The following is a 24,429-nucleotide window of genomic DNA, read 5'->3' as shown; positions in this document are numbered from 1 at the left end:
ACGGTGTTTCCCGATGCAACCACGCTATTTGCCGATGTTATAACGATAGCTGCTGATTTAGCCATCGGGGCCCACTATCGGGTAGGTGTAAACAGGGTATTACTACTTGTATCTGTGTGTGAGTGTGTGTGGACACTAGGGGTGTAACGATACATGTATTCGTATTGAACCGAATCGGTACGGACGTCACGGTTCGGTGCATGGATTTACAATGAGAAAACATGGTATAAAATGTAATAAAACTGGCGTGCAAATTAATTAATGTAATGCGGAAACAATGTTAGATACACGAGTTCTTCAGGGTCAACTAATGGCGCGTTTGCACAGGAGGGTGCGGGTCGGTTCAGTTCGCTAAGGTGCGGTACGGATTGCGTTTCCACTGCCAAAAGTGGGTGTGACCCTGACTGAGCCATACTCGTCTCGCTGTACTCCTCCGTTGGGGTACTGAGACGCCTGAAAGGGTGCCGGCGGCAAGTTTGAGCTACACACGCCGTCTGTTGATTGGTCGACAGAATCGCACTTCCGTGAGACAGGGGGATAATAAAAAACAAACACATTATCCGCAAGGTATTTCTGGACAACGGCGAAAGCTTCATTTATTGAAGAAAATGTCGCACAAAAGTTTGCCGTCCTTCTTGCACTTCCTACATGTTTGATCTTTGTTCATTGTGCACGTTCATCTTTTTCCTTGGATTTATTAGCAGGCTACACTGTCGGGCTGCTATGAGGTCACAATGCTAACATCGCTGCCGCGGCTATCGCCATCCGGTTTACCCCCCCCCCCCCCCCCCTACCAGAAGGGTACTGTCGGCGGTGGGAACGTGAGTCGTAACTGAGCTGCGCCAAAACGCACCTTCACTACTCCACCAAGCCGCACCAAACCGACCCGCACCCTCCGGTGGAAATGCGCTAATTCTGTGTACTGCACTTTCATAAATTTATAAGACATGCTGCATTTTCAGTTTTATAACTGCTTGTCTTATTTGGTTTGCTAGTCACTGATGGAGTCTGGAGGTGATGTGGGGTACTTTTTGTTCACTGTTTACATCTTAGATTACACAGTTCAGGCTGTTCCAGCTAGCTCAGGGGAGAGACTGTATGACACTAGGTGGTACAACCTGAGACATGCACAAAAAAAATTAATGGCCTTCTGCATTTTAGTTTTTTCTTTTCCCTTCATTGTACCGAATTCCTACCGAACCGTGATGTCTGAACCGAGGTATGAAGCGAACCATGACTTCAGCTAACCGTTACACCCCTAGTGGACACTGGAGTGCCAGCAAACTGTTGCATCGCACGATGTGACGATGTGTTGTAGAACTGCGTTGTAAGGGGTAGGTTACCACAAACAAAGGTTACATGGACGGACTCAGAGATATGCTAGATATGTTTCTCGTTTGCCTTGAGGTTTCTGGGCTGCAAGACCATATCTTGTTTTGAGCTACACCGCCATAATAATAGGTCACATCTCGTTCTATAGGTATGACTTAGTATGCTTGGCGGCGTTCATGCTATTAACCAGTATCTAGTATCTATGCACTTGATTTTACTATCAGAACCTGGTACAGTGTTCACAATGTCAACTTCTTGTTTTTGTATTGTTTCTATGGTTGCATTCATAATGCAGGTTTTTATGCTGTCTAATTACATTTCTGTGCGCTGGGTTACCTGCATATTCAGCATTCGGTTTTAGAACCTGTGAACTTTTGTTTTTTAATTAAAGAAAATAAAAGGGTTATGAAAAAAGGTCACGCTCAGTTTGTCTGTAATGTTCTCTATCACAATTGCAGTCTGAAAGTGCTTAACATGGCATTCAGATATATTGATAGCTCATAAACCCACCGTAGCCCAACCGAAGAACAAGGGGGGAGAAACCACCCTGTGGGGTAGTATTGAAGAGATCCTTCCTTCCAGGTATAGATGGGAGTGTGTTTGTCTGGGAACCACAGAAATCTGCGAGCTCTCAACCATTCATTTAATATGGGGCGGGTTTAATACGATGAGTGGGAGCGGCCTGTGGGAGCATAGCCATTATCATAAACAACCTAGACGACTGCCGCTGATTCGTCGTAGGTCCATCGGATTGCGACAACAGAACGACATATTAAATTGATCCTGTCTTCTCTGTCCTTTCAATTAATTGCTTATTAAAATGAATTGCAATTGTGGCCTCTTCTATTTACTAATGGTACAAGATTGCAATTGTTCTTCAAAAAGAAAAATACATAAATAAGGCACATCTTGTGCATGCGTCACATTTAATTCAAATGAAAAACCATTACAACTCGGCAATCAAAAGTTTGCTAATATACTGTAGGCCCCACAGATATTAATTGAATCGGTTCTGATGATCACAATCACCCTCATCGTACAGCAAGCCTATTACACACCAAACCATTCTCTCTGGTCTGTAGAGGTGCTAGGAGCAACAGGGCCGTGCAATGTGCCAGCGGTGAGAAGAGAGAAAGGAGTTACTTTTTTCAGTCGGCTAATAGTAATGTCATTCACTAGCGTTGTTTAGCGCTGTGTGTAAGTGTGCCTCCACTGCCTTTCAACCTGGCAGGGTGCTGCTCGTTTGACAATGGTTGTACTCCAGCGATTGGCCATTAACCGTTCTAGTGAATATAGAGTAACACATTCACGAGAGAGAGAGAGAGAGAGAGAGAAAAAACGTACACTAATGTGCCACACGTTATGTATTTTATTGTATTACATGGGGGGGGGGGGGGGGGATTATGGAAGATGGATGCATTTTGACAAGCCATCACAAAGAAAAATAAAGATATTTCCTGTGGGCGGCTTTTTTGATGGAACTCTCTGAAATGGCGTATACAAGACAAATTCACAGAGTGAAACAAAAAAACCCTGGTGTTGAGCCAGACAGAGAGAGACATTGTTCATGACTGTGTGCAGCAGGCATCAACAAGCGGTCTCCCACAACACGTACATCAAGTGATGTTTTCCTGGTGGAGAACGTGCTTTACCTCCATACGGATGTGTTGCTCACAGGGAGCTCAAAGTCACGAGACACGACACAACTGCTAATGTAACAATAGCCCATATATGAACCCACATTCAGCACAGATCCTCTTTCTTGTAGATTTATCCAACAGGAATTACGCTTACCTCATTCGCCTCAATTTACAATGCAACCCTCTCTTTCCACACTCATTGACGTCCATCCTTTTCTGATTGGACTGTGGAGTTGCACTGGTTGGATTAGTGGTGTGAAAAACGTACGTTCTAGAGGTATAGCAAGAGTTTTTTCAGCCCTTTGTAACCAGGTAACTAAGGCATTAATCAATTGGGTTTTTAAACAGTTCTGGCATTTTGGTATGAGTAATTGTTTTGATGTCGATGTAACCTCAATTACCATCCTGAAATAAGTAATAGTGTGGGATACTGTTTTCACAAGGGATTTGAGGTATCAGAATCATGTAGTTCTGTTATTGGTGCTGTAACAACTCGGCAGCAATTCTTCAATTTGATTCTAATTTAATCAAATCTATTCTAAATTAACGGCACACGTTTTTTTTGTCAGATAAAACTACTTCAAAAACAGAATTTTGGATTTTTTTTTTTCTCTCATTCTTTTTGATAATTACTGAGATGATAAAATACTAATAAATTGCAGCGACAGATTGAGATTGCAGGAGACGAGGACCCCATTCCTGAATGTGTTTACTTCAAATCCTATGCCTTCCTGGAGGCATTCGGGAATATATAACGTAATTATGAAAAAGTAATTATCCAAAAAAGGAATGAATATAGAAGTACACTCCTGATTTAAATGCGGTCGCTCAAAATTACGGGGATTTCGGTCGTTATTAAATCATAAAAATGGGTAGTATGCATTCCTCCAGCGGTTCTTCCTTATTTCCCCACCTCCTCTTCGTTCTTCCTTATTTAATTCCCCCCCCCCCCTCCCTGGTAATTTACCTAACCTCTATTTATCCAACACTAACAAATCGGATTATCATGACCCATCCACCACAAGCCTCCAAATGCCACCCTGTCTGATACGCAACCCCTCTCTCTCTCCCTCCCTCAGCCGCTCCATCTCTGCACACAACCCCTCCATGGCACGCGCACACTAAAACACACACATGTACACACACATGAACATTGGTTTGGCTGTTGACTTATGGGATGCCAAGGGAAAGTGAAGGATGGCATCTTTCACAAGGGGTGTGTGTGTGTGTGTGTGTGTGTGTGTGTGTGTGTGTGTGTGTGTGTGTGTGTGTGTGTGTGTGTGTGTGTGTGTGTGTGTGTGTGTGTGTGTGTGTGTGTGTGTGTGATGGAGACCGCGCGTGTGTGTCTATGTGTGCGCAACATACATGTGTGTTGGGGAGCACTGCTCCAGCTTCACTGTTCCGCACCAGTGCAGTCTTTCTTGGCCATGACCATATGACAGGTGGCAGGTGGCTGACAGGTAGAGGGAGCGTGTGTGTGTGTCTTTGTCCAGTGTGTGTGGGTATGTGTGACAGTATCTGTGCTTAGAGCTGCTTCTATTTTACAGTAGATGAAGGATTACCCAAATTGTTGGTGGTGGTTGTAATACTGTGCGATTCTTTGGGTGTGTGTGTATGTGAGCGCGTGAGCCTCTGTGATTGTGAAAGGAAACAGTTGCATAAAATACAGCAACACAACCTCAAGCTATAAATAGAGCTTGAATTAGGAATTGTAAATGTCAGAAGGTAAGGTCACCACCGATTTGTATGTATATGAGAGACGGAGTGCTCTGTGTTCTCTTTATACATATCTGGGAACTATAGGCATGATGGTCCTTCAAGTGTGAGCCATTTAACATGTGGACTTGATACGATATTTGTCACTGTCAATCGATACATCTACAAATGGAAATTAATAAATAAAGAAATGTGATGTCCGATTATTTAAATGTAAACAATCCATTCCTTCAAATGCTCTATACTTTCCAGATCTGCTGTAGAATCCCACAGCCTCGCTTGTCTTTCGTGTTTCGAATGGCCCACGATTAAGATGGTCTGAATTGATTCGTATATTTACTATATTGCATATGAAAAAAAAAGAAGAACGTCCCTCGCTAATGAATGATAACGGTTAACCCAGCAGCATACTTTGTCTTAAGTTATTCAAATTAATTCGCTGAACGCTCAGCAGCTAATCATGTGCTAATGGTGATTGAGAGAGTATATTTTACAGTGGAGGGAAAAAATAGTTGGAATTGACAAATGAAAATGTTTTCGCACAATATTTGCAAACCTACATTTTATTATATGATGGTATTTTGTATGCTGGAAGTGGATTGAAAAGCAGGCAGAACAATGTCCAGGGTTACGGTTTACTGTTAAGACCATATCAACATTAACAAAACTGTGATTAGGCTTAAGATATGTCGTTTTTTTATTGTTAGAACAATAGTTGGAATGTATCAACTAGTTAAATGGAATTAAAACTCATTTAATTTGCACTAAATAATTTCTGCAAGCACTTTCGAAAAACTTTTGAGCTCTGTTTACGAAGGAAGTTTAGAAATAAAGTCTATTATTATTATGGTCATGTTTTAAGGCATGTGGCTTCAGGAGATTCCCTTAAAATAATCTTGTGGTGAGGATAACGGTAATTAGTTGGGTCTATTTCATATCATTTATTTCATGCATAAATAACACCAATCCCATTAGTTGCATGTTTTGAGGATAACTTTCCAAGCTTAAAAGCTAGTCCATTATCCTGCATCTGTTTTCTATTTTAACGGTGGATGCAATTATGTATTGTGTGTAGGCGGATACATGATGCTATTTCCACATCCTTCTGCTATGTTTTGAGCTGCCAAGACACACACGCACGCACACACACACACACACACTCAGTCTCAGACTTTCTCCCTCATTCGGACGGACATGTACAATAATGTTCTATTTGATTATTGATTTATTTATTTATTTATGTATGGATAAATAGCTCAATCAACTGTGTCATTAACTGTTATGATATTTCTATTCAAACTGTCTACCCACATAAACATGGTCCATTCAACAGACTGCAAAATACATGTCACTATGAGAGGGATAGGCTCCATGGCTAAATATTGATCCAATTTGGTTGCCTAATAGCCGATTATTGGATCATTGATTTTTGTTTTATTTTGGTTCTGCAACATTAACCTTTCATCTCACACTCCCCCTCTGTCGTTTTTCTCTGTGTAGAACATATATTTACTAGGACGCTGTCATTGATTTTAATGCCCATTGTACAACCTGCTGATTTCACAATGGATTTTTATAGAAAAACGGCTATGAATTCATTCAATAAAAAATGTAATGACCTCGTGGCACGGTAGTCACCTTTAACATGGTGAGTAAAACACACACATATCCCTATTTGACATACAGTCTGTAGGCCACGACGGAGCTCATGATTTCAATGACGCATATGGAACGCTTTGTAGTTCACACAACTTGTTAAACTCCCGCAATACCCCTATCTGCATGAAATGCTCTGCAATGTCATCCCCTGTCCATTGTTTCGGTATTACTTCCTGAAATATAGTCGGTAAACAAATAAATTGTCATCGTACGTCATCTTCTGTCACCATCAGCCTGATGCCCGGGACGTAGTAAAGCATGTTGTGTTTTTTCTCTGTCACAATCCATAATCAATCAGCCTTTTTTCAGAGTTTGATGGATGAGGGCTTTTAAAGCCCGCCATGAGCGCAACGCTTTCTCCCACTCCACCCATCAGCAAGCTTGAGTGAACCTCACCTCTGAAGTTTAAATCTGTCGTTTCGGAGCCGGAAACATCCCCACAGTGCCAGGTAGCGCTTACTCAAATCTGACTCGGGGTTTCAGGGTTTATGGTGTATGTCTAACTCGCTGTCAGAAGTTACACTAGTTTCGTGGCTGTTTTAAGTGGCTGTGTTTCTGATGGCATGATGTTTAACGATAATTGATAAGTAAATATAATTATTCTTTCTGTAGATTGATGTGCAATGGGACTACTCGTGTTGATTTTGATAACGTGAGACACAAAAGTGACAAAAAACACAATGGATTTCTCAAGATAACAGGATAAATGTTCTTTGTTTACTCGTGAGTTCATCCTGCTGCTTAATCTTTCTCAGTCAGGGACGGACTGGCTATCTGACATCTGGGCACAGGCCAGAAGGCCTCGTTTGGTTATGGGTCCACCTAGGCAGCTCAAAACGTAACAACATCAAACAAGAAAAATCTATATGTTTTTTCCGCGTTATTGACCCGTTTGATTTGGGCCAGCCCACACTTCACCGGCCCCCACCTACACCATTATCAATAAATACTAGACGGAAGACATGTAGGATTAATAGCATCACTATTGCCATAAAAACTCACATAACATTATAAAGTAGGGCTGCTAAAAGCATCGCTGGACTATGTGAGGTAGGACGTGTGGTAAAAGTATCATAACGGACGATATAGCCTACTTGCTGTATACGTTATTAAATGTTTTTTTAGACTATGGCTATGTTTATTTAACAGTCTCGTTGATATATTTATATATATTCTTTATCCCTAATAAAAAGCAATTTAGGATAGCATGCTTTTCTCCATGATAATGAAAAAATCCATGACCTTATTATGAGAATCGACCAACTCTACGACAATTGATTATTCGATTGGGAAAAAACATTACATGCACGGTTAACTCTATTTTAACGTAATCGCACACAGGAAGAGCCACCAGAGCACCAGGGCAGCATTACGGAGCAGACGGACAACAACGTGGCATGATTAGATTCTAGGTTTTGTTCTGGGTTTATTATAATGGGTCCCTATGGATGCCGATGCTACGTTCCAATTCTGATATGTTCACATTCAAAGCTAGCGAGCGTTTAACACCCAAGTTGGCGGAGCACAGCAAAGAATATATGACTTATGCCGACCACCGACCAGTCTGGCGACAAGTATATTTTCAGTAAGTAACGATTAGCAGTCTTCCTTAAGTTGGGTGACCTCCCTGTAAAATCCTAAACTACGGGAGCCTGGAATATATAAATAAATAATTTATTTATAACACAATGCAGCCTATCACTCAAAATATAAGAAATCTGTCTGCATTTGTCCCTTCCGCCCCTGAAAGAATGTAATAAGAAGCCTTATCCCTTATGAAAGGAACGGCAGCGAGTGTACGACCAATGAGAATTTGGTCGAAAGAGTGAATATCGACCAACCGACAAGAACTTGACAGCCCTTGACTTTATGAGAAAACATTCTTTCTTCTTTGAATAAATTAATAATCCATCAGTGGCTTTCATAGATAAAGTAGTAGTTTAAATGAAGCCACTTGTTTTCTTGAAACCTTGTTTTAATAATAATAATTATAATGTATTTTTATTTATATAGTGCTTTTTCTAGGTACTCAAAGACACTTTTCAACAAGGCAAAATAACTAAACAAATGTTCAATATAAAGGTCACATTAAAACATTTAAAAGCAACCAAATGAGGGACAGAAGGAGGGGCCGAGAGGTGAAGAGAGTTACCTGTGTTGAAAGCCATTTTGAATTCTGTGTTTTGAGTGATGTTTTAAAAGAGAGGAGAGGGGCGGGCGAAATCACAGATTCTCACAGTATACCTCTCGTAAATCTTTGTCCACAGCAGAGAGTCAAATGCATGTTCCAATTCTTTCAGCTCTCCGACCGTCTCTCGCCTCCATTTTCTGCCTCTGCATTCCTTTGTGCCGCATCGCACCTTCATCCCATAATTCACTTGTTTCCTTCACAACTAAATCCCTTCCTCCTCCTGTCTGCTCTCTTATCCTGTCTTGTTCTGCTCTGAGGTCTCTTGTGTCTGAAGCGGTTTGCCTTTCTGGGGTTTGGCTAAGGCCGGGTCTTTCTGTTGGCTTTGCGTCCACTCACCCACCTTCAGTTTAAAGCTTCTATTTCTTCTCTTTTTGTTTCTGCGTTACAACATTTTCTGACCAATAAAGTTTGGCCCTACTCCACCAAACCCAAAGCAGAAAACATGTCATTGCTTGTAGTTAGAGAATCAACCATGCAACGTAACCATATAATTATCCACGCTATCGTCTACCAAATGATCCAAGATAATAACACTGGTTTTGAGTACATAAGAGTGTGGGAAGACACGTTTCAGAAATGGTGAGCTTGCATTGCTATTAACCAAGTTCTGTACTTACCAGCCGTTTCAAATAAATGAGCCCCACAGATGTCAAACTGAACAGAGATTATATTTTGCTGAGAAATACAATTTTATAAGTACTGATAAGTTAAACAAAGTAAATTCTAAAGGAAATATTAAGTGTTTTGAGAAAATACTAGAGCAATGCAATATTGGGCCGCAGGTGGCGCTGCAGGGCATACTAGGGGCTGATACGCAAGTCAAGGTGGTACATAAGATGGGATAAAAATGATCCTGAAAGAGTCATGTTTGCAGCTATGGTTCCCCTGCAGGGATCCCAAGCACTGTAGCGTCTTTGTGGAGGGAGATTACTGGTTCAGTGTAGCAAAGGGACTTAGGACACAAACAGAGAGTCCTTCTCCCTGGTGGATGGCTGCCACTCTTTCTTCCTTGCCCTTCTGTCCTTTTCTTTTGGGAGGCCTTCTGTTGTCCAACATAAATCCAGCAGCTCCCCTCTGTCTGCAATAACACAGTTTATACTGGATACCCATTGCACTACCAGTCGCGAGCAAGCTTCAGGTGTGGCTGAAGGTGTGTTTAATAGTCGACTCGGAACAGGCGGGTGCAAGGGCTCAGTTTCATCTGGGAATCGAGCATGCTAAAAAACAAGAAAGAGGCGACACATGCATGGCATGAAACAAAGTTGAGATAAAAAATTTACCAGGCTGCCTGACCCACTAGACGATTCCAATTTGAAAAAACTGATATGTACGTATTCAAAGGTTAGCTGCACCAAGGGCCTATTCCAACAGTTGAATTCCTTGAACAGGTCCTAGAACCATGTTCCCGTAATGTAACACAAGCAGTATTTTGGACTGCGCAACCCTACTGTAAACATACTGTCAGAGGTTGAGGGGGGGGACGCGGAGATAATTGATTATATAAGAAATATAAAACTCAAGAGCTGTACCCGGCAAGATACACGTACATATTCACACACCTGATACACATACACATGATGGACACACACAATAGACACGCACACGGGATACAATCGGGTGCAACCGTCCCTGGTGAGCCAGACAGCATCTTAGACCAGCATAATGGAGGCTGGCAGCTTTTTGTGGAGGAGGAGATGTGTGTGTGTGTGTGTGTGTGTGTGTGTGTGTGTGTGTGTGTGTGTGTGTGTGTGTGTGTGTGTGTGTGTGTGTGTGTGTGTGTGTGTGTGTGTGTGTGTGTGTGTGTGTGTGCCTCACTCATCTATTCCTGTCCTCATAATTGTACATGCATGGCTCTCTTCCTGGTTTGATTCCGGAGAACAGTACAGACACTCACACACAGAGTAAACAAACAAAGAAGCCGAGGCACGGTTAGAACAAACCGACCCCCGCAGTGCCTTAAGCCTTCCGGATCGATCGTCAGGAGCCTGAGTGTAATGCAATAAAAAAGAAAAAATCCTCACCTCCCAGAGTTGGGAGGGGGGAGGCGACGCAGCAATCTCCCGATCTCAATAATCAGAGGACGGCTCACCGCGCACACACCCAGCGCGTGTGAGCACAAACGTGTATCGATCCACCTCTCCGCCGGAACACCCTGTGGCATCGGCGAGCAGCTCAACCGGTGAGGCTGGTGTATCAAAGGAAAGAAGAACCTACGGATTAGGTCCTAGATGAATGATGGAGTGATTGATCGGTGGTGCGGCTCTCGTGAAGGCGCTGCGTTGGAATTATTCAGGCTTGCCGGTTAAATATAGTGTCAGTCACTAGACTTCAATGGAGGAGTCGGGAGACGGGGACAGGGGGGAAAGCGACTCGATGTTGAGAAAGTGTGACAGTTACGTATCAGTTAGTCTCTGTTGGCTGCTGGTTTTCCTGTCTTTGTGTTTTATCTGACTGCGTTTGAATCAGGCAATCGGGTCAAATATTAAAGATTAGTCGAGTGATGTAAGCAACTGCCTAGCGGACGGTGTCTCTTTTATGAGGAATAGTGTGTGTTTGTCTGTGTGTGTGTGTGTGTGTGTGTGTATCGAACATAATATTGGCAGTGCAATCAAAGCTCCGGGCATCACTTCCTTTGTGTCAAAGGGATTGTGTGCAGCAATACAGATCGTTAGCCCAGAAGGGCTCTTCTCATTGAATCCCCTTCATTCTACAGTGTGAGGACATTAACTGCCACGTCGTTAACACAATAGACATGGTGGCAGCCACCATGACAACGCAGAACCAATGCAAAATCCCCTCTTTCATTTGGAACGTTTTCCCCTCCCACGTGCTTGCTGTTCAGCGATGCCTATGCGGTGCATGATGTGGGCAGCAGCTAACGGAATATAAAGGGGGGGGGCGGCTGGTTGACCGTTAACACAATAACCTATTCATTATGGGTGGGTAGTACTTCTGCGCCGATGTAGCCCGCCAGAGGTACACGTCGATGCACTGTTGTGTTTGTGTGGTTCTAAAAGTCCACTAATTAGGAAAAGCTGGCGATCTGGTGGGAAGATGTTCAACACGTTTGCAAAAGACCTCGACTTGTCCGTTTTTAATCTGCTCCTTTTTTGGTTTTCACCACCACAGTCAGAAATAAAACTGAAAACAGCAAGACACAGTAGTTGTAGTCGTTATGTAGGGGATGCTTTCATCCCCTACACAGCATTTCTCTTAAGTTTGTTTCATCATGGATGGCGCCATAATGGTCAAACCACTTTCGATGTCTTATGAATTCAAACACCACCACTCATCATCTTGAACGAGCGCATATTCTCGTAGTGGGGGAGGGGTTAAGTAAGCCGCTTTTATATTTCACAATGCATATTCATCTTGCTGATCGAGGTTCAAAGGTTGAGGCATTAGCACAACGTTAGCCGTTTAATATCGCTTATCGCACGGTGCTTATTATGCAGCTCAGCGTGTGCGTTTGCACGGCTCATGTCGGCAAGGCAGGAACATTTTTAATCCCTGCAGCTTCGCCACAGCGTTTCACTTTCCCAGCCTTTTTTGAGTGTCTTTTGTTGTTGATGTTTGGATCCAACGTGTGCATGGCAAATAGGATCAGGTTTGCATGTGTCAATCACGACCGTGACTGTCGCACTGCTGAAAACTGCAAGCTAACTTGCTAACAGGGCTGTGGTTTGGTTGGTGTGTGGTCTAGCGCAAACGCACACAAATACATATCTGTGTGTTCACACACAAGCACACGCACAAATGCACACGCACGCACACACACACACACACACACACACACACACACACACACACACACACACACACACACACACACACACACACACACACACACACACACACACAGTGTGAATCAGTATCTCCAAGAACACATTCTTCAGTTGAAGAGATTTATGCAAGCAAATTCCCCAAACGCAACACTGACATTCAGGGACAGAGTGTTGGATGACATTGCCGACACGGTCAGGTCAAAAGTTGAACATATTCATTCCTTGTCACTTGCTACCGTGCCAGTGTGTCGAAAAGTTACCATTGTGAATGTCAAATGATTTGAAAGGGCTTAAAAAAAAAGACAAATAAAGAAAAGCTGGTATTTGTATTGTTTCTTTTAAGGGGATGTTTTTTTTGGTGAGGGTGAGTGGTGCAGACAACAGGATGAACTGAGTGACACTAACAAGGCATACGGGACGGAGCCAGCAGGTCTTGTCACCGTAAGGTGAAAGGGGGACAGGGTGAGCTGACCCTTTTGAGTCTCACACTCTCTGGGTCAATTACCCCTCGACTGCCCGTAATATACCGTGAGCGATGGAAGTGACACGACTCTTTATGTGCTACAAAATCATGTGTGTGTCAATTTCTGAGGGTTTAGGAGTTGTGTGTGTGTGTGTGTGTGTGTGTGTGTGTGTGTGTGTGTGTTGGTGTTGGTGTTGACAGACATGACAGTCGGACAGTGGTTGGGTTATTGTTATTTGTGTGTTTGTGCATGTACACAATTTTGAGTGTGTGTGTGCAAGCGGATGTGCTCCATGTTAACTACTCTGAAAAAACCCTGACATCTTCTCCATCAGCAGACAACAGCTGCCCTCTTCCTCTACAGCCGAGCTGCCCACTGGACACACAAACACAAGCCTTACGGCACACCCTTTTGCTTCCATTGAGACTCGCCATGTGCCATGACTTTGCCTTTGTCTAAGCAGACTTGGTGGCAATGGATCTCCTTAAACAAAAGAAGAGTGTTTGCTTGAATTTCATTAGATCTGTTTTACAATCTTAGATCAACAAGTCAGACGGCGCTGAAAAACACGTAGTGTCTGACCGGGCAACCCCACCCCTTCCCCAACTATATGGAGGAACAGTGAGGGGAAGTTGTTTCATTCGCTGGTCGCTGACTAGGGGATTCTTGCGATGCTACAGGCATCCGTTTCTGAAAAAAAAAAAGGAAACAGAAATCCAAGCTCCATTCAACCATTCAAAATGTTCAGAAAAGAGGATTGGGGAAAAGTATATTGTCCAGCTTCTCTCTCTCTCTCGATCTCGCTCTCGCTCTCTCTCTGTTGCTCTCTCATCATGGCAACTGATGGACTGATCCGCGGCCCAGACAGGCAAGATGGCCAGAATGAGTATCCTCATTTGCAGTAGTGAACCAGCTCCCATTCACACTCTGCCACCAAATAAGCTGCTTTGATGGTCCCTGCTGAACCCTTTTTCTCGCGTGTGTGTGTGTGTGTGTGTGTGTGTGTGTGTGTGTGTGTGTGTGTGTGTGTGTGTGTGTGTGTGTGTGTGTGTGTGTGTGTGTGTGTGTGTGTGTGTGTGTGTGAGAGCGTGTGTGTGAGAGCGTGAGAGGGTGTGTGTGAAAAGTGCCTGCAGTGAATAAGTATCTTCAATACAAATTTGGCCAGGTGTTACAATCCATTGCATATCTACCCTCTAGATCAATGCTCGGACACGCACGCACACAGGCAGGCAGGCAGGCACGCACACATATGCAGGCACGCACACACATGCACTAAAATACTGACTTTCTTTCTGTCTTTATCTCTTTTTCTCTCAGTTTATTGCTTCATCAAGTTCTCTTTTTTCTCTCAAACATGATGGCGCTAACCGGGCGATATGGGCGAGAGAACCATGTGTTGCTGTACAGCTGTTTGTGTATACTATATTTAGTGTCACAACAACCTTATCACACGGCTAACAAGCAACGAATGTCGTCTCCATGGATACCCCAGGTCACAGCTTACAGGAATGCACTTGTGAAAGATGCAATAATTGCCTGACAATCTTGTGTTATCCCTTTTTTTTCGGTCACATCTCTGAACGAATATTACGATTCAAATGCGGTACTGTTTTAATCAAAATGCAATGCGGAAAATATTAATTATGTACCTCTGACACCCACTAAATTCAGATAAAGGGCCCTATTTTAACGGTCTGAAACGCAAGTGAGAAGCGCCAAGCGCAAGTAGCTTTATGGGAGGTTCTATGGCGATGTTCCTATTTTACCGGCGCAAAAATTACTCTTGCGCCCGGCGTAAATCTAAAAAGGGTTGGTTTGAAGTAACATAATTACCCGTAGGTGTGCTTTGGGCGTAAAGTGCAATAAACCAATGCGAGTGCCAGCTCCCATCCCCTTTAAGAGCCATGAGCGCATTTGAATCTGACGAGTTCATATTTTGACAGTGCGTCTGCAGTCTCAGATGAGTCAGATGCACATTTAATTTCAAACTTCAAATGGCTCAGTTTGTAAAGCAAATGTATCCCTTGAAAAAGTATGTTTGAGACACACATCTCTGAAGGTCATGTCTCGAATTTAAAATATTGACAAACGGGGTGACACCGTCGAAGAAGATCTCTTGAGCAAAGACCAGACCTTTGTGGCTGTTGTCTCTTCCTTTGGAACCCCTTAAACCTTTTAAAACACCCCACTCTTCCTTCCCTTGGAATGAAGGCTAACTCTAATACCATCTTGAATAATATATAGAGATTAGCCCCGTGACGGCAGGCACAGAGGCGTGAGGCCTTCTGATGTCTTTCCATCGATTGTGTTCTGTTTGCAGGACAAAACAGTTTTTTTCCTCCCTCTCCTGGATTGCCGAAGTTAACTAACCTTTTCAGCGAGTCATAACTGTTCCATTAGCGATGTGCAAGGTAGTCATTAGACTCTCGACGGGGAGGCTTTCAGAGCACCGTGACAGAACATCCGTGAAACAAACTTAGCTATTTCAAATGAAGGAATCTTTAGCCTCACAAGCGTACCGCGAGTAATTACCCGTGGCGGTGTACGCCAAGGAAGCTGAAACGAGTCAAGGCAGAACAACAAAAAAGAGCGTGCATGAACCATTAGCAAGTTTTTTTATACTTTTCTTTTGTCTGCTCCCTGCAATTTAAAAAAATAATAATAATACAGTGCTGTGTAAGACGATATTCAAAGTAGCTGCTGTTGAGGAACCTTTTTAAAGGACGATAAACATTGGGGATCTGACTAATGACCATCTAAGTATAGCTTCATTTTTTTTGTTTTTTTATCTATATAAAGAAGATTGTCTTTTCTGGCCAGATGGTACGAATATATGTGGACAGATTGATTGATGACTTAATGCCTACAATCATTACAACACTAAATAGTGTATTTGTGTTTACCTTTTTTCTTCAGATGACAGGGAAGGAAAATAAAAACGAGATTGAAAAAATTATCAGATCATAATGACGGGAATGCTTTTTCTGGTTAGATTGCGGTCTTAAGGCCCTATTTTAATGGTCCGAAACGCAAGTGAGAAGCACCAAGCGCAAGTAGCTTTGTGGGCGGTTCTATGGCGATGCCGGCGTGAAAAATGACGTAACGTGCATAAACCAATGAGAGTGCAAGCTCCCATCCCCTTTAAGAGCCATGAACGCATTTTAATCTGATGAGTGGATATTTTGACAGCGCGTCTGCAGTCTCCGATGAGACAGATGCACATGAATTTCAAACTTCAAATGGCTCAGTTTATGGCCAAATAATATGGCCTAATTCACACATGGAATAAGGTTTTCTTCAACAACTTCAAATACTGAGTCCTATTTAATGTGGTTCTATTTGATGATATTTAATGATATACGCATTATAAACATATATAAACATAGTTTCTTATCCGTATTGTATGCATTATTGTTATCGACTTATGTTCTTATGTTCCTACTTATGTCCCCCCGTTAATATACATTGCCATGGACTGTATTATGCGTTACGTGTTTAGTTTGCGTGTTTTAAACAGATGGACGCACACACACGCGCCCGTGCACACGCGCGCGTCTGTGTGTTACACATAAACACATGCACGACCGCATTCATTCATTCTTCATTCTTTTTAACTCTCACTCGCGGTAAAACAATGTTTTCTCACGATCAAATACTCATCAATCCTAAAAGTTATGGGCATTTACACGATGTCTGTGTCAAGAAAAAATGTGTTTGCTGTACGGTGTTTGCAGATACATTGATTTAAAAGTAAAACTTATTACCGCTGTGTCAGCTATTCTTTCCCAAATAATTTACCAAGAATCTGTGGCTAGGTAGATGAGAGAAGCAAAGTGTATGCGCGAGGTGCACAAGCAACATTATGCATGCGCCCTTAAAATAGCATCTGAAAAATGCGCCACTGACTTTAAACCAGGTATTTCCTGGGCTGAATCCGAATACTTAGGGCTGGGAGATATGGGCCAAAATGAATATCTCGATATTTTTTTACTATATCTCGATACACGATATATATCTCGATATATTTTGAATCTCCTCTAGAGCACATCATAAATGCTCGATTCAACGATGTCTGGCATAATGTTACGTCAGTAATAATTCTAGTATTCCTGAAATATAAGTCTGCATGTAGATTACATGAAACAACATATTGTTTAAACTCATTAGTGCTTTGTATTGGAACAATTTAGAACTTGCACATAAGAAAAGGAAAATCACAGCAAGTTAGATTTACCAACACAGCATTTATTCAAACCGTTAATTATTTATGAACTGTTTGCATAATAATTATTATATCTGCCAGACGACGGATCCAATGCTATTCTTTTTCAAAACCAAATCCTCAGTTTCCATCCTTTTTTCTCTCTCTCGCTGTTCTCACTCACCGGTCGGAGGTACACACACCTACAGCAGCGCGCCGTCCAGACTACGTCACACGCGCGTCCATGAGAATCTCGCGGACTCGCAACCGCGGCGGGGGGAGTGAGTGTGTTTGTGCCATTGCATGTCTTTACCTTTTGTGGAAGAGGGAGAGACGTTGGAGGCGCACAGAGCTTTTGGCCGTGATATTATACAATTATATTATATTATATACTATTATATATAGAGCTCCGGGAGTCGCAAACGGCAACAATCACTTTCTCCTCCATGCTGCAGTTCACCCCGGACTGCACTGCACTGAGTTTGACGGTTGAACGCTGATTGGCTGTTTTCGTTACACATGTCACTCAGTGGCCACGCTGTTGAACGCTGATTGGCTGTCATCACGAGAAATTAAAATACATTTCAACTCGAGCGAATTTGTCGCGCCACAAATCCTCGTGAACGCGCTCGCCTGTGCACGGGGAAAGTGTGGCGCGACAAATCAAAACTTGTTGCCGGTTTTCTCTCGCGAAGAATTCGCCCGATACGTGTCTACATTCACTTTATATGGGATTTTGTCGCGTTTGGTGTTAACGCACAATGAGTATGCCGGCGGCGGCAAAAATAAACAGATTACGTGCCAATTTGTATTAGATGTTCGCGACAGGGGCATTTTATACATCCCCTGGAGAACACCTCGCGATACATCGCATATATTCGATATATCGCCCAGCCCTACTTAGTACATACTATTTCTGTTCAGTGTCTACTACTTGACGGTACTACACTTGACAGTGTAGTACGGTCTACAGCTATGCGTAGAACGCCTCCGAACGCTTCCGAACATCGCCAAGACTCCACCGGCTCTTTGGAGATGATGTATCTCCCCTCCGATGCCGGCAAAATTACCTTGATAAGTTACCTGTTTTCCGTCTTGTCATCGTTGCTATTAAATTAAAAATGTCTCTTTTTACTTAATTACTTACTTTACTTTTTTACTCTTTTTAACTCATTGGCTGCCAGCCATTTTCAGTGCAGAGAGCCCCATACTGCCAAGCGTTTTACAGCATTTTGACTGATTTCCAAAGACCCACGGAACAGTGAGTTCTATGACTATGTAAAACACTGAAACCACCAAAAGACAGAGTAGACTCTCTTCTTTCATCAGGAACAAACCGTTTGTTTCTACCTTTTTCCGTTCTTTAGTAATCGGCAGTAAAACATACGTTGGTTTCACCAAAAACACCTGTTTTTGACCAAAAATGGAGAAAACAAGCTTTTTGTGAAAATAAACTTTTTTTGCTTTAGTGACCCCTTCAACACCTGAAAAGTGGTTTCCCTCCATAAAACAGCAAAAACAACATTGAGACAGGTATTTTGACAGGACAATAATAATTTATTTGCAAATATATAACCAATATATAATATAAATATAAAAAAAATAAAATTCTTCAAAATGTCAGTTGTACAATTCTTTCCAGGTATGTATTTCTGTATGTTGTCGCAGCTATATCGATGTGTGTGTGTGTGTGTGTGTGTGTGTGTGTGTGTGTGTGTGTGTGTGTGTGTGTGTGTGTGTGTGTGTGTGTGTGTGTGTGTGTGTGTGTGTGTGTGTGTGTGTGTGTGTGTGTGTCCGTGTCCACCCCTACACAAAATAGTTCAGCTTAGTGTGGTAAGCTGTAAAACACTCCCCAGCGTGCAAGGGGACACGACAGGACTGACACCACATTTTTGTCTCGCTGCGCAGACCCTTGCGAGCACAGACCCTAGGGCTGGGCGATATGGGCCAAAATGAATATCTCGATATTTTTTTACTATATCTCGATACACGATATATATCTCCATATATTTTATATCTCCTCTAGAGCACATCATAAATGCTCGATTCAACCATGTCTGGCATAATGTTACGTCAGTAATAATTCTAGTATTACTGAAACATAAGTCTGCATGTAGATTACATGAAACAACATATTGTTTAAACTCATCAGTGCTTTCTATTGGAACAATTTAGAACTTGCACATAAGAAAAGGAAAATCACAGCAAGTTAGATTTACCAACACAGCATTTATTCAAACCGTTAATTATTTATTAACAGTTTGAATAATAATTATTATATATACACTGCCAGACGAAGGATCCAGTGCTATTCTTTTTCGAAACCAAATCCTCAGTTTCCATCCTTTTTTCTCTTTCTGGCTGTTCTCACTCACCGGTCGGAGGTACACGCACCTACAGCAGCGCGCCTTCCAGACTACGTCACACACGCGCGTCCATGAGAATCTCGTGGACTCGCAATGGGCGGGGGGAGTGAGTTTAGAGAGCCACCGGAAATAGCGAGAGAAGGGAACGCTGTGCGTTAAACAAACCCCGAGAAGCCCAATCCCTATGAGAGCTCCCCACGCTACGGCCATCAGGAGGCGCACAGAGCTTTTATCCGTGATATTATATAACCAATTATATTATATTATATTATGTTATATATTATTATATATAGAGCTCCGGGAGTCGCAAACGGCAACAATCACTTTCTCCTCCGTGCTGCAGTTCACCCCGGACTGCACTGCACCGAGTTTGACGGTTGAACGCTGGTTGGCTGCTACGTTACACATGTCACTCAGTGGCCACGCTGTTGAACGCTGATTGGCAGATACGCGTCTCTACGTTCACTTTGTATGAGATTTTGTCACCCCGTCGCGTGAAAGCACAACGAGTATGCCGGCGGCGGCAAAAAGAAACATTGCGTCCCAATTTATATTCGATGTTCGCGATATGGGCATTTTATACATCCCCTGGAGAACATCTCGCGATACATCGCATATATTAGATATATCGCCCAGCCCTAACAGACCCTACACCTCCTTGCTGGTCTCCCCTTCTTGCTGGTGGGCATCAGGTGTCTGAGTTTGTGTCTGCTTAGCCCTCCGTCTAGCCTGCTCTCTGGGTCAGTGTTATATGGTGCTCTCGGAGTACTCCGTCTTCCTGGAGACACGTCAGGGGATGAGGCTCTGCTGTTCCCGGTTGACGGCAACCACTCATCTGAGGAATCCGGGTCAGGTTCTCTGAATTCATCACCTGATGATTCGGAGGTGTCTGCTGAAATACGCCGTGTAGGCCTACTCTCTCTACTTGGCCCGGGTTTTTCGTCAGAGGCTTTATCGCCACCAACCGCGACACTGAGACACTGTTCGAGTGTTAGCCGTCTGAAGTTTCGCGGACGCCATGCTCTTACTTAACCCATTAGGCTACTGTTTCCTCATCTCTGATCCAATTTGGCACAACGCCCCCGCCTACCCGGCGGCTCAGTTCAGTAGTACATTCTCTGTTTACAAGCCAGATTTTTTGTGACAAGGTGCTCCAGATCGCTCCCCAGCCCGCCCCGTTGAAAAACATAATTGACGTCTATAGACGTCATTGGCAGTCAACGGTTGTATTTAAATTGACGTCTATAGACGTCATTGGCAGCCAATGAGTTAATGTCTCTTTTTTTCGCCGCTTTCTACAACGTCTTTCTGGTGGTGTCGGGTCAGCCATCTCTTCTTCGTTCGTTACCAGACTCCGGTTGCATTGTGGGATAGCGTAGTCCACTCCGTTGTTTACTGTGGCGGTAGTACGCATTCGGAAACGTTTTCCACATTACACAATGCGTACTGAGCATTCGGACGGGCTATATTTGTTGCGTACTACAAAATGCATACTATATAGCAGTCAAGTATGAGTATTCGGATTCAGCCCTGGTTTGTGGCGCAAGTGGTTCCTGAAACGTCCAAATAGCACCAGGGAACGTTTGCGCCAGAACACGCCTCCTCCTTTCGCCAAGCCGCCCCTTGGGGCGCAAGATCATTCCCTAATTTACCGACGCGTGGCGCAGGAGTGAAAAGAACGCTCTGCGCCAGTTGCAAACTAGCAACGACACATGCGCCAGTGATTAAGTCAATTGTGCCGGATGCAAGATAGGGCCCTTAGTGTTAGCCTAGTGGTGTTTATTTGATGAATGGTTGGTTAGGTAATAAAGCCACACACATTCATTGAATGGAACAGTGTATTATGATGTTGATTCGAGAAATTACTCCGCAAAACGCAAGGTTAAATCCTCAAGTGAGAAATGTAGTCCATGTAGAGAAGTGTCCATGAAGTCAATGTTGGTTTTACAGTTTAAGTAAAAAAAAGGCTTTCACATTAGCTCTTGGCTAACATAAATAATGCAATAATCTGAAACTTTATTGGTTGCTGGAGGAGAGTTCTTGCTGTTTTCCATAGAAAGGTGTTACGCGGCTCAAACGTAACAAAGAAACGGGGCAGGAGACAGCGCGAAAAGTCAATGTTTCTTCATTTAATTGCCTCAAAAGCAATGAATCTAACAGATATGAACAATCATGGTGCAAAGCACAAATCAAATCTCCCGCTCCCGCTCCGCGTCTCTCCAGGCCAGGCCCATACGCGGGCACACCCCCATCCTGGAACATGCGGGTCCAGGCCTATGAGAGCAAAGGCAGACAAAACACGTAGCACACATACCACGACAACCGAAAGGCCAATGTGGCCGTAACACCCCCCCCTTAAGAAGGAGCTTGCAGAGTATCAAAAGACACCACAATTACAAAACAACTTTATTTCCGAAACTATCTCCAACTAAAACTCCTTTTCCTGGTAGGTGTTCTCCACTTTGTCCAAAACTTCGTCATCCGGGCTCTGGCTCGCGTCCACATAGCTTGAACGGCCTGTCCATCTGCGGCGCGGCCAAAACAGGAGAATATGTTAGGAGAGCCATTACTGTCTCAAAAGCAGACTGGCATACCGGAGTCCAGTCGAACTTCACCGAGGACTTCAAAAGATCGGTCAACGGCGCAACAACAGATGAGAAACTCTTGAATAAGACAAATTAACTCTGCACGCTTGTCCCCAGACAGGTGCTGCAGCAACTGGGGAAGCTGCTTCAAGGTCTCAGAATTATCTAAGCGGGCACGCAAGACGCCATCGTCAGGAGCCCTGATCTCATCCTGTTCCTGTGCTTCCACCGAAGGATTTACAGGAGAAGTAGGCGCTAGAACACCCTCACTCAGAGCCACAGCACTAACAGCGCCTCCTGCAGGCACGTTCGGACGTTCATGATACGGCTTAAGCAAGTTGGCATGACATAGCTGCAAGCTATTTCTCCTGTCAGGAGTAGCCAGCAGATAATTAAGATCCGACACCTTTTTGGTCACTGTATACGGACCAGCAAACGTTGCCTGAAATGGTGAGGACAGGACCGGGAAAAGAGCGAGGACTTTATCCCCCACTTCAAACACACGGCGCTTAGCTTTCTGATTGTAGCGCTGCTTCATCTTAGCCTGAGTGGCTGTCAGATTTTCCCAAGCTAGACGAACTGCCTCGTACAGCCGTCTTTTAAATCCATTAACATAATCACTTACGGTAAGTGGTGGCTCCTGGAGGCCTGCACCATCCTTAAGCACAGCCAAAGGACCACCCACTGAATGGCCAAAGACAAGCTCATTAGGGCTAAACCCTGTGCTCTCCTGTACTACCTCCCTAGAGGCAAGCAGCAACCAAGGAAGGCCTTCTTCCCAGCCCCGTCCCAACTCCATACAGTAAGCACGAAGCAGAGACTTTAACGTCTGGTGGAAACGTTCAAGGGCTCCCTGGCCCTGAGGGTGATAAGCCGAGGAAGTGTGATGCTTGATAAAAAGCTGACGCATGACCTGAGAAAAAACACGAGACATAAAATTAGAACCTTGGTCAGTCTGAACGACTTTTGGAATACCAAAAATTGAGAAAAACTGGGAAAGAGCCTTCACAATGGACCTGGTGGTAATCGCATGCAATGGGTAGGCAGCAGGGTAACGAGTAGCCTGATGATGGTCAACAAATATTTACACCCAGTTTTCGACGAAGGCAAAGGCCCAACACAGTCCAACTGCAAGTACTCAAACGGAGCAGCCTCCACTGGTATTGGCTGCAATGGCGCAGGCTGGACAACCTGGTTTGGCTTACCAGTCATCTGACAGATGTGGCAAGTCTTTATGTATGCAGCCACGTCTTTCTTCAATTTCGGCCAAAAAAAATGACGCATAATGCGGTCATACGTCTTTCTAACACCAGAGTGCCCCAACATGTCATGGGCAGTCTTCATGACTGTGCGTCTAGCGGTTCCAGGCACCACAACCTGTAACCATGGCTCACCCATCGAAGTGTCAGTGGACGGCGTCCATTTTCTCACAAGCAGACCATTCTTTACACAGTAGCCATGAGCCATGCTCTCAAAAGTGTCAGCTGGGACAGCACGTTCAAACAATGAACAGAGAGACTGATCCGCAAGCTGTTCTTTAACTAGGTCTCCATACGAGAGATTCAATGGAAAATCTGGTAAGGCAAACCTAGTCTTCTCTGCAGGTACCTTGAGCTGCACGGCGTCCGCCGCAGCACGAGTAGCTGAGCGGGTCACGGCACAAGCTGCAAACACGTCAGGGAACTGCTCCGAATCAGCAGTCTCCACTCTCAGCTGAGGAGAAGAAGATACTACAGACACAGGATTACTCCGCCAAACAGCTCCTCCCGCGTAATTATTCCCAAGAATCACGTGGACATCATCAACAGGGAGGGCAGGGCGAATTCCCAACTCAAGCTCCCCCTCAACCAACTCAGAAAACAACATGACTCTATGTAATGGAACTTCAAAAGTAGTGAGGTCAATTCCCCGAACTAAAAGAGATCTTCCAGAACTTGAAGTGGGAGAAAATGGCAAAACAGACTCCAAAATGAACGACTCTGACGCTCCTGTGTCACGGAGAATTTTAACTGGAATTAAATCATCACCGTCTCTTAAAGAAACAAAACCACTGGAAATGAACGGAGCGTAATTAGAATTCACTCCAGTATGTAACGAATCAACATTCAAGTCTGAAGGAGATACTGCCAACATGTCCGGCTTCACCTCAAAAAAACACTCTTTTGATTTAACTTTTAGCACTGGACATGTCCACTTTGAATGACCAGTTGCATGACAGTACCGGCAACCCTGATCTGCGTCAGATCTACTCGAGCGATCTACTCCAGAAGCCTGATGTGATTGTGCACCAACGTTCACACTTCTATTGGTAGAAAAATCAACCTTGTGGACGTTAGATGAGCGCATATGAGCTTTGTGAGTCAACTCGTACTCATCTACCAACACCGCAGCGACAGACACTAGTTGCCTGCTTCTCCACAACGTATGTTGCAACACGCTCTGGCAATGTGCTCTTGAATTGCTCGAGGACAATTAAATCTATCAACTCCT

Source organism: Gadus macrocephalus, chromosome 22 (assembly GCF_031168955.1).
Source record: "Gadus macrocephalus chromosome 22, ASM3116895v1".
NCBI lineage: Eukaryota > Metazoa > Chordata > Actinopteri > Gadiformes > Gadidae > Gadus > Gadus macrocephalus.
Note: the sequence above shows the minus strand (reverse complement) of the source record.